Source organism: Acomys russatus, chromosome 6 (genome assembly GCF_903995435.1).
Source record: "Acomys russatus chromosome 6, mAcoRus1.1, whole genome shotgun sequence".
Lineage (NCBI taxonomy): Eukaryota > Metazoa > Chordata > Mammalia > Rodentia > Muridae > Acomys > Acomys russatus.
In genome coordinates this window covers 7,887,744-7,902,316 of record NC_067142.1, presented here as the reverse complement: position 1 = coordinate 7,902,316, position 14,573 = coordinate 7,887,744, and positions in this window count along the sequence as shown.

Genomic DNA, 14,573 nt, shown 5'->3' with positions numbered 1-14,573 from the left:
TGTTATACTATCATTTTCATAGACTTATAGGAAGTATTTAATATATTTCTTTATGATTCAGGCTCATTGAGTAGAAATTTATTAATTTCTCATTATTTTGTAGTCTCTCATTTGTTCCTTTTGTTTTGAAGTCCAGATTTAATACATTGTGATCTGATAAGTTTCAAGGGGTTCTTTAATTTATCTTGAACCTATTGAGATTTTCTTTGTGACCTATTATATGGTCAGTCATAGAGAGTGTTCTTTGGAGAGCTGAGAAAAAGGTATATTTTATTGTAGTTGGGTAACATAGTCTGTAGATAGCTGTTAGGTCCATTTGATTCACAAGGTCTGTTAGTTTCATTATTTCTTTGTGTAGTTTCTGTGTAGTTTCTGTGAGCACTATTAATGGGTGGGATTCTATGTGTAATTTAAGTTTTGGTTATGTTTCTTTTCTGAAACTGAGTGCCCTTCCATTTGGGGCATAGATGTTCAGAATTAAGATGTATTCTTGGTGGAACTTTTTCCTTTGATGAGTATGAAGTGTCTTACTCCATCACTTTTGATTAAAGTCTGTTTTATTCAAGATTAGAATGGATACTTTTGCTTGCTTCTTTGCTCCAACTGTTTGAAAACCCTTTTTCCAGCCCTTTACTCTGAGGTAATTAATGTATATCCTTTTTCCTGTTGTGTATTTCCTGTTTGCAGCAGAATGATGGATCCTAGATTCTCACACATTTGTTAGCCTGTGTCTTTTTATTTGGGATTGAATCCATTGATGTTGATAAGTATTAATGACCCATGATTGTTATATCCTGTTATTTTTATGTTGGTGATGAGAGGGAGAGGGAGAGGGAGCAGAGAAAGAATTCTTCCCTCTATAGGTTCATTTCCTGTGTTTTCTTGGGTGTAGTTACCCTCATTGGGTGAGAGTTTTCTTTCTAGTGTCTTCTGTAGAGTTGGATTTATGTATAGATATTGTTTAAATTTTATTTTGTACTGGAATACCTTGGTTTCTCAATATGGTGAGTAAATGTTTTGCTAGGCATAGTAATCTAGGCCAAATCTGTGGTTTCTAAGAGTCTTCTAGGCAAAACATCTCCCAGGCCTTTCTGGCTTTTGGATTCTCTACTGAGAAATCAGGTGTGACTCTCATTGGTCTATCTTTATATGTTATTTGTCCCTTTTCCCTTGCATCTTTTAATATTCTTTCTTTGTTTTTATAAATGTAGTATTTCGATGGAGAATATTTTTTCTCTGCTCCAACGTATTTGACATTCTGTAAGCTTCTTGTATGTGTATACTACTCTTTCTTTAGGTTGGGGAAATTTTCTTCTAGGATTTTGTTGAAAATAGTTTCTGGTCTTGTAGCTGGGAATCTTCTCCTTTTTCTTTTCCTATTATTCTTATCTTTGTTCTTTTCGTAGTGCCCCAAATTTCTTGGATGTCTAGTTTCAGAATCATTTTAGATTTAACATTTTCTTAGATTAATCTATTGATTTCTTCAATTGTATCTGCTATGCATGAGATTCCCTCTTTCATCTCTTGTATTCTGTTGATGATGTCTCATCTGTAGTTCCTGTTCTCTTCCCTAGCTATCATACATCCAGGATCATCTCAGTTTAAAATTTCGTTATTGCTTCTAGATCCAGTTCAGAAATTGAACAGTTTTATTCATTTCCTTCATCAGTTAGATTGCATTTCCCTGTATTTCTTTAAGAGATTCATTAATTTTTTCTTTAAAGACATCTATCATCTTTATATGATTGGACTTAAGGTCATCTTTTTGTGCTTTTGTTTTATATATATATATCTCCAGTGCTTGCTGAAGTAGGACATTTAGGCTTTGGTGGTACCTTATCTAACTCAAGTTTTTGACTGTGTTCTTGTGCTGACCATTAGCCTTCTGTGTTTTCCTAGTTTTGGTGGGATATTTATGGTTCTGGCAGTCCCCCTTGGGAAGGTAGGCAGAGATTTGGCCCAGAAAATGAACCCTCCTTGGGAAGACAGGAAAACTTGCAGGCCACATGATGGACATCAAGGAAAAACAGGCAACTCATATCTGCCTGCTATGTCCATCTACAGCACATGCAGGGAGGGGCTCTAACATAGTTGTTCCTGAAGCTCAGCAGACCTTCATGGAAAGGCAGGCAGAGCCTTGTGCAGCACAATGGAGCTCAGGAAGAGCATGCAGCTGTTCTCTATTTTAATCTTTTAAATTAGACAAAGAATTACATGTCAAAGGTATTAATAAAATGTTGACTTAAGATTTTAAGTAAAATTTAACTTTCTCTTTTAAAATATGAACACATCCTTACTTTAAATGATCTAGCTATGAATTAAATTATGTTTTTATATTCTTCAACACTCACTGAGACATTTAGTTAAAAGTATTATTTATCTTTCTTTTAATTTTTAATATTTTCAAGTTTGTTCACAATAAAAAAAACAACCAGGTATACTGCTAATAAAATTTCAAGACACATTGAAAAATACCCATAATTTTGTGTAATGTTAGGAATATTAATATATTACAGAAATTAGATTTTTTATTCAGAAAATACTGAGCCAACATTCTGACCTTGACTGCTTCATTTCCTTATCCATTATCTGAATGCAGTAAAGCAATCTGCTCAAAGAACCCATAAGAAATATTTAGGGTCACAGAATAATCATGCACTGTATATTAATACCAATCAAATATTTATAACACCATTAAACAATAATTTTATATATTTTATATATAATGTGATATGGTATATACTTTATAAGAGAATACTCAATATATCCTCAATGTCTTTTCAACTTCAGAGCTCTAATAAAATTCCTGTTCACCAAAACTTTCATTATATTAACTTTGTTGTAGGTTTATGATTGTCCTGAGGATACATGAACAAATATTCTTGATATCTGTTCAAGGAAAGCATTGATGCCATAGGAAAAATCCTACCTGTGTCTCTTAGTACACCAATGAGTTTATATGTTTACTCCAAGAGCATGTATGAGGGGTCACTTATAGTACCCTGGGTAACAGACACAAAGGCTGTGGCAGAACCCCACCTGAGCATGGTGACAAACAGACAAAATCAGAATCCTCAAGCTCCCTCTAAAAGGAGGGAGTTTCACCTGCATGAATCTGCAACCCAAAGACTGTTACAGCTTATAAATCTTAGAGAGAGGTCTGAATATAGTAAGATCTATGAGTTTTCCAGAACCTGGTAAGTGTTTCTGACTTCTAGAAATTTAGTAGCACCCCTGCCCCTCTTCAGAAGAAAATGTTTCAATTCAGAGGCAAGGCATACCCACTACACTCCAGATTCTCCTCAAACAGAGATTTTAATAAGCATTGATATTAATATGCACATGAGATTTACATATATTTTCTTTTTAAATATTTTAGGAATACTAAGATGAAAAATGAAAGTTCAAAGAAACTTTATGTTGACTATGAATTTGTAACTAGACACCCTGAATTCTAGAGTTGACATGGGTTTGATCTTGTGCCTCTATGAAGAAAATCTAAGCATTAGTCTCTTCATAGTGAACATTCTGAATCTTCTGTTTGGGAAATCTTCCCAGCCTCATTTACCTCAGGTCAGTCCTTCCTTCACACTTAAACTATTTTAACATAAAAATGTCATCCAGGATTTTTTTCTTTTGGATAGAAGTAATAATATATAGAAGCCTTCCTATTTCCTTCTTTCTTTGTATTAAAATCATCAGTGCCTCCATACCTCCTTATTTCCATCCATTTTATTCTGTAACTAATTAGTAGGCTTAATTATTTAGACTTGTAGACTTAAGGGATTTCTGAGCAGATTGGGAATATACCTGTGTATTAACTTTATTCCTACCTCCTCCATATCTCTGCAGTTTCTCCTGCTGTTAGTATCTTGCATTAGTCTGTTTGCACACTTGTTGAGTGCATATGATACATTATTATTAACTAAAATGCATAGTTTATAATTAATTCATTTGTTTATATGAACAATTTTCCCATCTTTAATGAACTTTTTTAGTTAACAAATAGTAAACAAATAATAATAGAGACATCAAATACAGGAGTAGAGTAATCCTGATTAGTAGCTGCAGTACTTCCTTTGATTGTTTTTAGCATGTGTACCTTTATATTATTTTTAATTGAGATTTTAAAGAATTGACAACTGCTAAAGTTATTCTTTTTTGAAATCTTAAAATATTTGATTTCATGAATGAAATTTATTATTTTGTGCTGATTATTTTGATGATTATTTCATTCAAAATTTTATGGCTTTTATATGTCCATAGCAATTTTCTTCTTCATTTTATAAGTTAAAATGTTCATATTTAAGTATGTGAGGATGGAGAGGTATTTTGTTTTAAAAAAAACTCTGTATAATTACATAATCACATTATTCTAAATTATTCACTTGAATATTCAGTTATGTTTCTACATAAGACAGTATATATTACTAATATGTTTCTTAAGCTTACACACTCATTTTCATTTGAAATAATATGTTTATTTACCCACTAAAAAACAAATTACTTTAAAATGAATGTTTCTATATGGCCATCTATATTCATAGCCAGATCATCTTAATGTGTATTTAAAATGTTTTCTGTGGTCAAAATGAAAATCTCAAGTGACAGCACATGCTGGAAAGGATGTGGAGAAAGTGAAACACTCCTTCATTGCTGGTGGGAGTGCAAACTTGTATAACCAATTTGCATATCAATGTGGCACATCCCTAGAAAATTAGGAATAGGTTTACCTCAAGATCCAGCTATTCCACTCCTTGGAATATATCCAAAAGATAGCCCACCCCAAAACAAGGACATGTGCTCCATCTATGTTTGTAGCAGCCTTATTCATAATAGCAAGACTATGGAGGCATCCTAGATTTCCTTCAGTTGAAGAATGGATAAAGAGACTGTGGAACATTTAAATGATATAATACTACTCACCTATTAAAAATAAGGAAATCTTGAAATATGCAACTAGAAATGATCATCCTGAGTGAATTAACCTATAAAAGATGCACATGGTATATACTCACTTATAATTGGATACTAGCCCAACATGGATGTCCTCTGATAGTCTTCACTCATTGGGGGACAGATATTGGGACTTGCTATTGGAACTCCAGGTGAGAATGATATGGGAGAATAGGGAAATAGAAGGATCTAGAGTGTCCAGGAATGTAGGCTCTTTTTCTTTCTTTCTTTTTTTTAATTTTTTAAATTTTTTTTTATTAATTTATTCTTGTTACATATCAATGTTTATCCCTTTCCTTGTATCCTCCCATTCCTCCCCCCCATTTTCCATTCTTCCCTCCCTATGCGTGTTTCTGAGGGGATTACCTCCCCCTATATATTCTCATAGGGTATATCAGTCTCTTCTGGCTACTGTGTCCCTTCCTCTGAGTGCCACCAGGTCTCCCCCTCCAGGGGACATGGTCAAATGTGAGGCACCATAGTAGTGAGAAAGTCATATCCCACTCTCCACTCAACTGTGGAGAATATTCTGACCATTGGCTAGATCTGGGAAGGGGTTTAAAGTTTACCGCCTGTATTGTCCTTGGCTGGTGCCTTAGTTTGAGCGGGACGCCTGGGCCCAAATCTGCCTATCATATTGTTCTACTTGTAGATTTCTAGGACCCTCTGTATCCTTTTATTTTGCTATTCTCCCATGCGTCTCTCATTTAGAGTCCCAATAGGATGCCTTCCCCTCTGTCCCAGTTTCCTGGTAAGTGAAGGCTTTCGTGGGACATGCCCCTTGGGCTAGTATGCAGATATAAGTGAGTATATACCATTTGATTCTTTCTGCTTCTGGGTTAACTCACTCATTATGATCATTTCTAGCTCAATCCATTTATCCACAAATTTCGGGAATTCCTTGTTTTTAATAGCTGAGAAGTATTCCATAGTGTATATGTACCACAGTTTCTTTATCCACTCTTCTACTGAGGGACACTTAGGCTTTTTCCATGTTCTGGCTATTATGAACTAAACAGAGAATTCTCAACAGAGGAGTATCAAATGGCTGAGAAACACTTAAAGAAATGCTCAACCTCCTTAGTCATCAGGGAAATGCAAATCAAAACAACTCTGAGATTCCATCTTACACCCATCAGAAAGGCTAAGATCAAAAACTCAAGCGACACCACATGCTGGCGAGGATGTGGGGAGAGAGGAACACTCCTTCATTGCTGGTGGGAATGCAAACTAGTACAGCCACTTTGGAAATCTATCTGGCGCTATCTCGGAAAAATGGGAATAGAGCTTCCTCAAGACCCAGCTATTCCACTTCTTGAAATATACCCAGAAGATGCTCCAGCACACAACAAGAAAATTTGCTCAACCATGTTCATAGCAGCCTTATTCATAATAGTAGGCTCTGTTTCTTAACAATTAAACTTTATTATACAATCCAACTAGCTTACACAAGAGGGAAAAAAGTTTAAAGGGGAAAAAGAGTGAACCTTCCAGTATCCGTTCCACATGACCAGTCCCTAGGTGTCTCTGGCCTCCATGCTGGTCTGGCCTGTTCGCTGATCCACATGTGCTCAAGCATAGTCTGAACCTGCTGCTACTATCTTCCCTCTGCCTGCCTGTGTAACATGTGAAGGGTGGTCTCCTTCTCCCATTGAGTGTCGATTATAAAAACAATAGTGCAGGTGGAGTCCCCAGGTCTGCTTCCAGAATTCCAGGCCCAGGATGGTACCACCCAGTCTATCTCAAGGTATCCTCGGTGTGTCCATGGGTAAAGCCCGCTAAGACTGCTTTTACTTGTGACAAAGCTTACACTCCTTCCCACACAGGAACCCTATAAGTAGAGCATCAAAGCTAGTGGATCTGGACCCAGAGTACAAACTATTGTACCAACAAAGGACAATGCATGCAGTAAACCTAGACCTTCTGTTCAGATCTAGCCAATGGAAAGCACATTCTTCACAGTTATGTGGAGAGTGGGGACTCACTCTGACATGAACTCTGATGTCCACTATTTGACCACTGTCCCTTGGTGAGGAGGCCTGGTGGCACACAGAAGAAGGAGAAGCAAGCTATCAGGATGAGACCTGATAGGCTGTGACCATATTGTATAAAAGGAGGTCCCCTTCTGATACATGTCTAGGGGAGAGGAATAGTGTGAAAGAGGAAGGTTGGGGGAAATAGGAAGATATGAAAGAGGGGATAACAATCAGGATGTAATCTGGATAATAAAATTTAATAAATATTAAAAAATTTATTCTGTGTCTGAAGAGATATATCAGTAGCTAGAAATGCCAATTGCTGTTTGAGAGAAGCTAGATTCACTTCAAGGGACCCATGTAGTTGGCTCCCAAGCCACTGTAATTCCAGTTACAAGGTCTCATGCTCTCTGTGGAACAGCCATATCCACTGGAAACAGCAGCCATCTTGTATACACATAATACAGAAAAACTCTGCTACACCCCCCCAAATAATGAAAATACAAATTATAAAAATATTATACATATAAAAATGATGTTTTTTATTATTATTTTCTTTGCAAATCCATTGTGTTCAAATGAGTTTATTATCTTGTTCAATAAATGTCTGTACATATGGATTATCTCTTCTTATGTCAAAATACTTCAAACATGATGTTTTGAATCCTGTAAATAACAGTTTTGTTTAGGTATTGTTTAATGTGCTTTCTACTCCTGTGATTAACACCATGACTAATAATATCATTGGGAATTTTAGTTGAATAATGTGCTGTTAGTCACTGAGTGTCAGGACAGAGAATCAGAAGGCAAGAACCTCAATTAAGAACACAAACACTGGCCTGTGAGGAGTGCTGCTTATTGGCTTTCAATTCTTGGCTTGTTGAGTTTGTTTTTCATACATTTCAGGCATACTGCTCAGGGATGTCATGATGCTCACTGGACTAGGTCCTCCTAGATCAACCATTAGTCAAGACAATGACTCCTTAAATATACTCAGAAACCAATATCATGGAATAATTTCTCACTTGAATTTCTCTCTTCCTAGGCAATTTCAATTCGTGTCAAGTTGACAAAACATAACCAGCACAATTAAGTACATTTTAAAATTGTCTCTGCAATGGAGAATATAATTTTGTATGGAAATATTATGACTTAAAAGGACAAAGAAGGAGAAGGAGTGAAAACACAAATCATACTGTCTGAAGAAATTGCTTAAACAAGTAAGTCTTTTTTCTTAAGCCAGGGACCGAGACAGGTGGTTGTAACACTAAACTGGAGAGGAAGGTAGCAGGAAAATCTTTAAAACTTACTGGTCCATTAGTCTAAACAAATCAATGAGTTTCTAATTCAATAAAAGACATGGGCTGAAAAATAAGGTACAGAATCACTGAGAGATAAATCTGATACCAGCCACTGGCCTTCATGTATACAAGCACACACACACACACACACACACACACACACACACACACACACACACACACCATGACCACCACCACCACTATCACTAACCACATACTCACTAATAGAGCAAATAAACCAATAGGAGGAGTTGAGATTCATAAAGGTGCATTAAATATAATTGAGTAATTAATATTAAGTAGAAAAATGTAAAACCAAACAAATAAGTTTATTCATGTTTTGAGTACAAGAAAACTCAAGGAAAAAATTGAAGAAGATAAATAACCATTTGATATATATTAATATATATAACTTATATAAATATATATAAGTATATATGACTCATATATGCTTAGAAATATATTTATGTAACTTATATATTGATACATAACTAATATATATAACTTATATACACATAAAACATATATATATATATATATATATGTATATATATAGAGAGAGAGAGCAAAAAAAAATTTAAAGAAATAATCTATCAGAATGTAATTTTACATGGATCTCTACATTGTCTTATGATTACTACTATTAGTCAATAGTGTAATTAGGAAGGAGAAGTAGAGAAATTGTTTGGATATTAGTCCTGGAAGAGAACTATTTGTTTAAAACAAATATAAAACAAGAAAATACTCTTAAAAATGAATCACAAAATCATTGTACACATTGTACATAAACCAGCAGAAAGAGTGTGGGGAACCTAGATATTACAATGGCAGAAAATAATTGTATAATGTTAATTTTAATATTTTGTTTAATTAACTTCTTTAAAATAACAATAAAGAAAGTGATGTCTTGTGGGGTTCCTTTTGATACACTGTGCTAGGCAGGGATATATGCCTAGGACCCTTTATGACTCCAAGAGCATTAAGGATGTTCCTTGATCCCTACACAGTAGGGAACAGCACTAGCTATTCTGAATTTTAGCAAACAAAGAATTTTATATAAGTAGATATCTCCTGAGGGTTAAATGATGCATGATAAAGTATTGCTGTAATATTTAAATTTTAAATATTCTAGCTTTTTAAGTTCTAGTATTATTCTTTCTAAAACCTTTTGATACCATATTTGGTTGGTTTATAATCTGATAACTTTTTTCACCTAGGAGAGTGATTTATGAACTAAGGCATATCCTTAGTCTATTATGTTTCACTCATAGTAATATATTAAGTAGTGGGGTCAAATATTCATTTAGTGCACCTTGCGTAACTGAAATAGTTTACAGAAAAGCCAGCAAACCCTATGAAGTTACACATTAATAGCTGTAGGATCATTTTTCTAAGGAGATTTGTCTAATAAGCATTACATTTATTATTTTAAAAATAATAGATAAATACAAATGGCTCTTATTAAGGAAAAGTACAAAAGTTAAAATGTAAGTGATCACAAAACAATGATCCTACAGATGCTTCTAGGCCTCTTTACCTCTAAGAATAGTTGCTTTCTGCTTGTTCAACAGCCGTCTCTTACTCAATGCCCTACCATACAGCCACGTTATTTTGCTTTCTATCGTTTACCTTGGGAATAAACTGGGAAAATATATCAGCTAAGAATTAATTTAAATATTGTAATAAAACTTCTTTGCCATGTTTTTCCTGTATGGCCTTAGTAGAAAATAACATATATAATGTTTGTCTTTTAGGGACTGGGTTGACACATTCAGCATAATTTCTTTCTCATTTTATCCATTTGAGGTAAATTTTATTTAATATTTAACAGCTGAGTGATACTCCATTCTGTAAATGAACCATAGTTTTTTCATCCATTATTCTTCTAAGATATATCTAAGTGCACAAAGCTGCTATGAACAAATTGGAGGAAGTATTCTTGTGGCAGGATGAGGCATCATTAGTATTCGTCCAAGAGTAGTATAGTTGGGTCTCCAGGTAGGGTAAATTCGGGTTTTCTGTGGAACGTCCATATTGATTTCCATAGGGGCCATACAAGTTTGTACTCCAACCAGCAATGGAGGAACGTTGTCCTTGCTCCACACCCTTCCCATCCTCAGCTGTCTCTTATGTTTTTGACCATAGTCATTCTTACAAGTGTAAATTGAAATCTCAAAGTAGTTTTGATTTGCATTTCCATAATGGCATATTTAACTTATATTGTCACAAAATTTTGATTTAGTTAAATATTACTCATTTTATTTTTGTGAAGTCAATATGATAGAGCATTTTCCTGGAAGATCTTGATAAAATACTTTAAAATACATGAAATCAAAAGTCTTATATAAAGATTTGTTTATTTCATTACAGGGCTCATGATGATTGTTGTTGGGAATGTAAAACACACACTGTAATTTATACAACATAAAATACTTTTCAGAGATATTTGTTCATATCAGAAAAAATGACCTAAATCTATGGTGGAGATAACTATTTTCATATTTATAACTACTTGATTATTTTTTTAAAGACTCACCTGCTGTGGTTTGCATCTGCCCCTGCATAAGAGAAGGAGTGCACTAGAAATAAATGTCTTGTCTGAGGTGTATGGCTATTCATCCTCTGCAATTTCAGACTTTCTTGAAGCAGTTTCATTCCATGAGGAATAGTTTCTGTTAAAACTGGATAATGCAATCCACAAATCAAATTAATTTGTCACAAATACATTCAAATGCTTTGTAAGATGTGGAAATGCAATGAGGACACTGCATTGTGACACCTCAAACTTTTGAATTTGCAGTTTGCCTTGAAAAGATCACATGTACTCTACTCTTTGCTGAGATATATGAAAATCAGCTCTATCTTTCTATAGTAAAGTACACTAAGTAGAATGTTCACTTGTATCTCTTCTTCCACACTGTGGATTTCAAGAATCAAACTCAGTATTGCAGACGTGGTAGCAAGTATCTTTGCCTCTTGAGCAAAGATACTGGCCCTGTGAACTCTCTTTAGCATATGCTGGTAAATTAAGTTTCCATTTCTAGCTTTGTTCCTTTAACAAAATAATCTCTTTCACGGATTCTTGGCATAGATAACTTGATATTTTATTGTCATCAGGTGATGGTCACTGTGCCCTATTTTCCAAGCAGAATATGTATAAAACCCAGCAAAGATCTAATGAATATTTAGAAGTTATGGTGTTAATTAAACGCTAAGACATCAATTTATTTTTAATTACAAAAATATTGTTTGCTTGTTTTGAATTAATTCAGCATTTTGTCAAGATCCATGGAAAATTTAGGAAAAAGAAAAATTGTTTTTATTGATAAACAATATAAGTATTTTAGAGGCTCAATTAACATCAATTACACAGCAGAGTGTTTCAGAAGGATAAGTGTTAAATTACAGTTTTATGACCTTTACAAAATGCCAAAATCTATGAACCCTAATACATTTTCTTTTCTGTTTTATTACTCATAAACATCAACCAAGGGGTCATATCACATGGAAGAGGATTGATTTTGTAATGATGAGTCCACAATTAAAACAAGAATTCATCCTCAGAGTCAATACAGTCCAATAAAAATATGTTTGTATGACTCTCAAAAAACAGAAGAAAATTGGAATGTATTAGTGCCCCACCCTGCAGGAGTTTGACTAAAGCCCGGCAGGAAAGTCACCTGTATGAGGGAAAAAAATACAAGACAGGAAGGAGAGCAAGTCTGAACATTAATCAAACTCTCAAATTTTATTTTTCAAGTGGCAGTATTTATAAGGCAGGAGATAGGGGAGCCTATTGCTATGGCCACACAGCAGCAAGCTATCTCAAGACACAAGGCATTCCAAGCAGGTCATAATGATTGGCCACACTGAATATTTTGCTCTATCTTTATCTAGTCTAACTGATAAACCACAACAGAGTGGCTCCACCTCAATCTTATCGTTGCTTAAGTGCTGAACCACAACAGGGTCAGCTGGCTTCTGGTAAATGACAGACTGCTGGAAAAATGGAAACCTAAAGGTGCAGGCTCTAACAAGATGGCTGAACACTGGCCATATCCCACAGATATTAGAACAAAAGGTTGCTAATGTATCAAACACAATCACTGAAAGCAAGGAAGGTTAAATACACATAGAAGCAAGTTACCCATATTATAAGATCTATAAAGGTCAGTATTATATTTTTGAGGTTCTCTGGATATTTTATCACAAAGAGACTAGAAATTAAGGTATTTACTAAAATCTAATTGAGAATTAAAAATGACACACTTATGGAATATGGAGTGACTTTTAAATAGCTATGAATATTTAATAGTACTTAAATCAGTTTAAACAATCATACTTAGTAGCCATTTATCAATCCTTCTCTATCCCGTCCTCCACTCCTTTATAATTTACAGAATACTGTGTTGAAACATTATAGATTAATAGAGGCAAGTACTTTCTGATATGGATTGATGTTTCTATATTTTTACAGTATTTGGAACTCTTGTAAGACATTAAAGCTTGTGTTTCAGTTGTGTTTCTTCATCTATTTGTTTTTTTCTTCTGGGAATTAAATCCAGGGCCACAGACATGCTCAGCAAGTGCTTTACAACAGGAACTACATTTCTTACAGACTTGAAGCCTTGTTGCTTTCAGTTTAAGAAGAGTCTTGACTAGGTCTTGTTAGGGGTTCACAGTTTACTGCCTATATTCTCCTTGGCTAGGGTCTTAGTTTGAGGAGGACCCCAGGACCCAGATCTGCCTGTCATAAAGTTCTTCTTGTAGGTTTCCAAGACCCCGTGGATCCTACTATTTCCCCATTCTTCCATCCTACTCTCGCCTAAAGTCTCAATAGGATGTCCTCTCCTCTGACCCACTTTCTTGGGAAGTAAATTTTTTCATGGTACATATCCCTTGGACTAGCGTTTTGATATAAGTGAGTATATACTGTTTGTCTCTTTTTGATTCTGGGTGAACTCACTCATTATGATAATTTCTAGAGCAATCCATTTGTCCACAAATTTCGAGAATTCCTTGTTTTTAAGAGGTGAGTAGTATTCCATAGTGTAAATGTACCACAGTTTCTTAGTCCACTCTTCTACTGAGGGAAACTTAGGCTATTTCCATGTTCTGGCTATTATGTATAAAGCAGCTAGCCGACGAACATGATATTCTCCACCATTGAGTGGAGAGTGAGATCTGACTCTCACACAAACTCTGGTGCCCCTTTTCTGACCACGTCCCCTGGATGGGGAGGCCTGGTGGCACTCAGAGGAAGGATAGAAAGTTACCAAGAAGAGACTCCATATTCTAAGAGCATATATAGGGGAAGGAGGTCTCCCTCAATCACAGACATAGGGAAGGGGAGAAGGGGGGAAGTGGGAAGGAGGGAAGAATGGGAGGAAATGGGGAAGGGCTAACAATCTAGATGTAATATGAATAAATTAATAAAAAATGTAATTAATAAAAAGAAGAGTCTTGATACCCTATGAGCATATACTGGGGGAGGAAGACCCCCTCAGTCACAGTCATAGGGGAGGGGAGTAAAGGGAAAATGGGAGGGAGGGAAGAATGGAAGGATACAAGGGAGTGGATAACCACTGAGATGTAATATGAATAAATTAACAAAAAATTTTAAAAATAATCTCATTCTTAAGAGATTATTCTAAATACTTACTTTGTTTTTGCAAACATTGCTGATATTTGTACTACCTTGTCACACTACAAGGTCTCCATATTTCCCATTTTAGTCATGAAGATATGGTTACTAATAAAGGCATTTCCCATCCTGAAGGACAGTAAGTACTGTAAGCAAAGCCAATTGCATGATCTTTAGATAATCTTCACCTCTGTGCTTGTTGAATTAACATCATAGGCAGATGGACTGGCTTTTGGTACAAAAATGGTTACAATAATCTTACTTTTCTTTAAAATATTGATACTTATGGTTTTAGAATATATAGAGAATATATAGGTATATATATGCATACATAGAATATAGAAACTCTGACTCTGCTTATTTTTATATAAAATCAGCCATCTCCTTCACACCAGGAAAGACACTTCACCAGCCTATCCAGCAGGAGGTAGTCTTTCTATCATCTGATTTTAGCCTTTGTGTGCCCAAATAATTCATTATTTAATTATCCAGTGCAACCGTAGCCTTTTAAGAATGTAGAGTGGGCAGCTGGGCATTGTGGTGCATGCATTTAATCCCAGCACTAGGCAGGAAGAGGCAAGCAAATCTCTCTGTGAGATTAAGGCCAACATGGTCTACAAAGCATGTCCAGGATTGCCAGGACTATTACACAAAGAAACCCTGTCTTGAAGAAAAACAAAGCAAAACAAAACAACA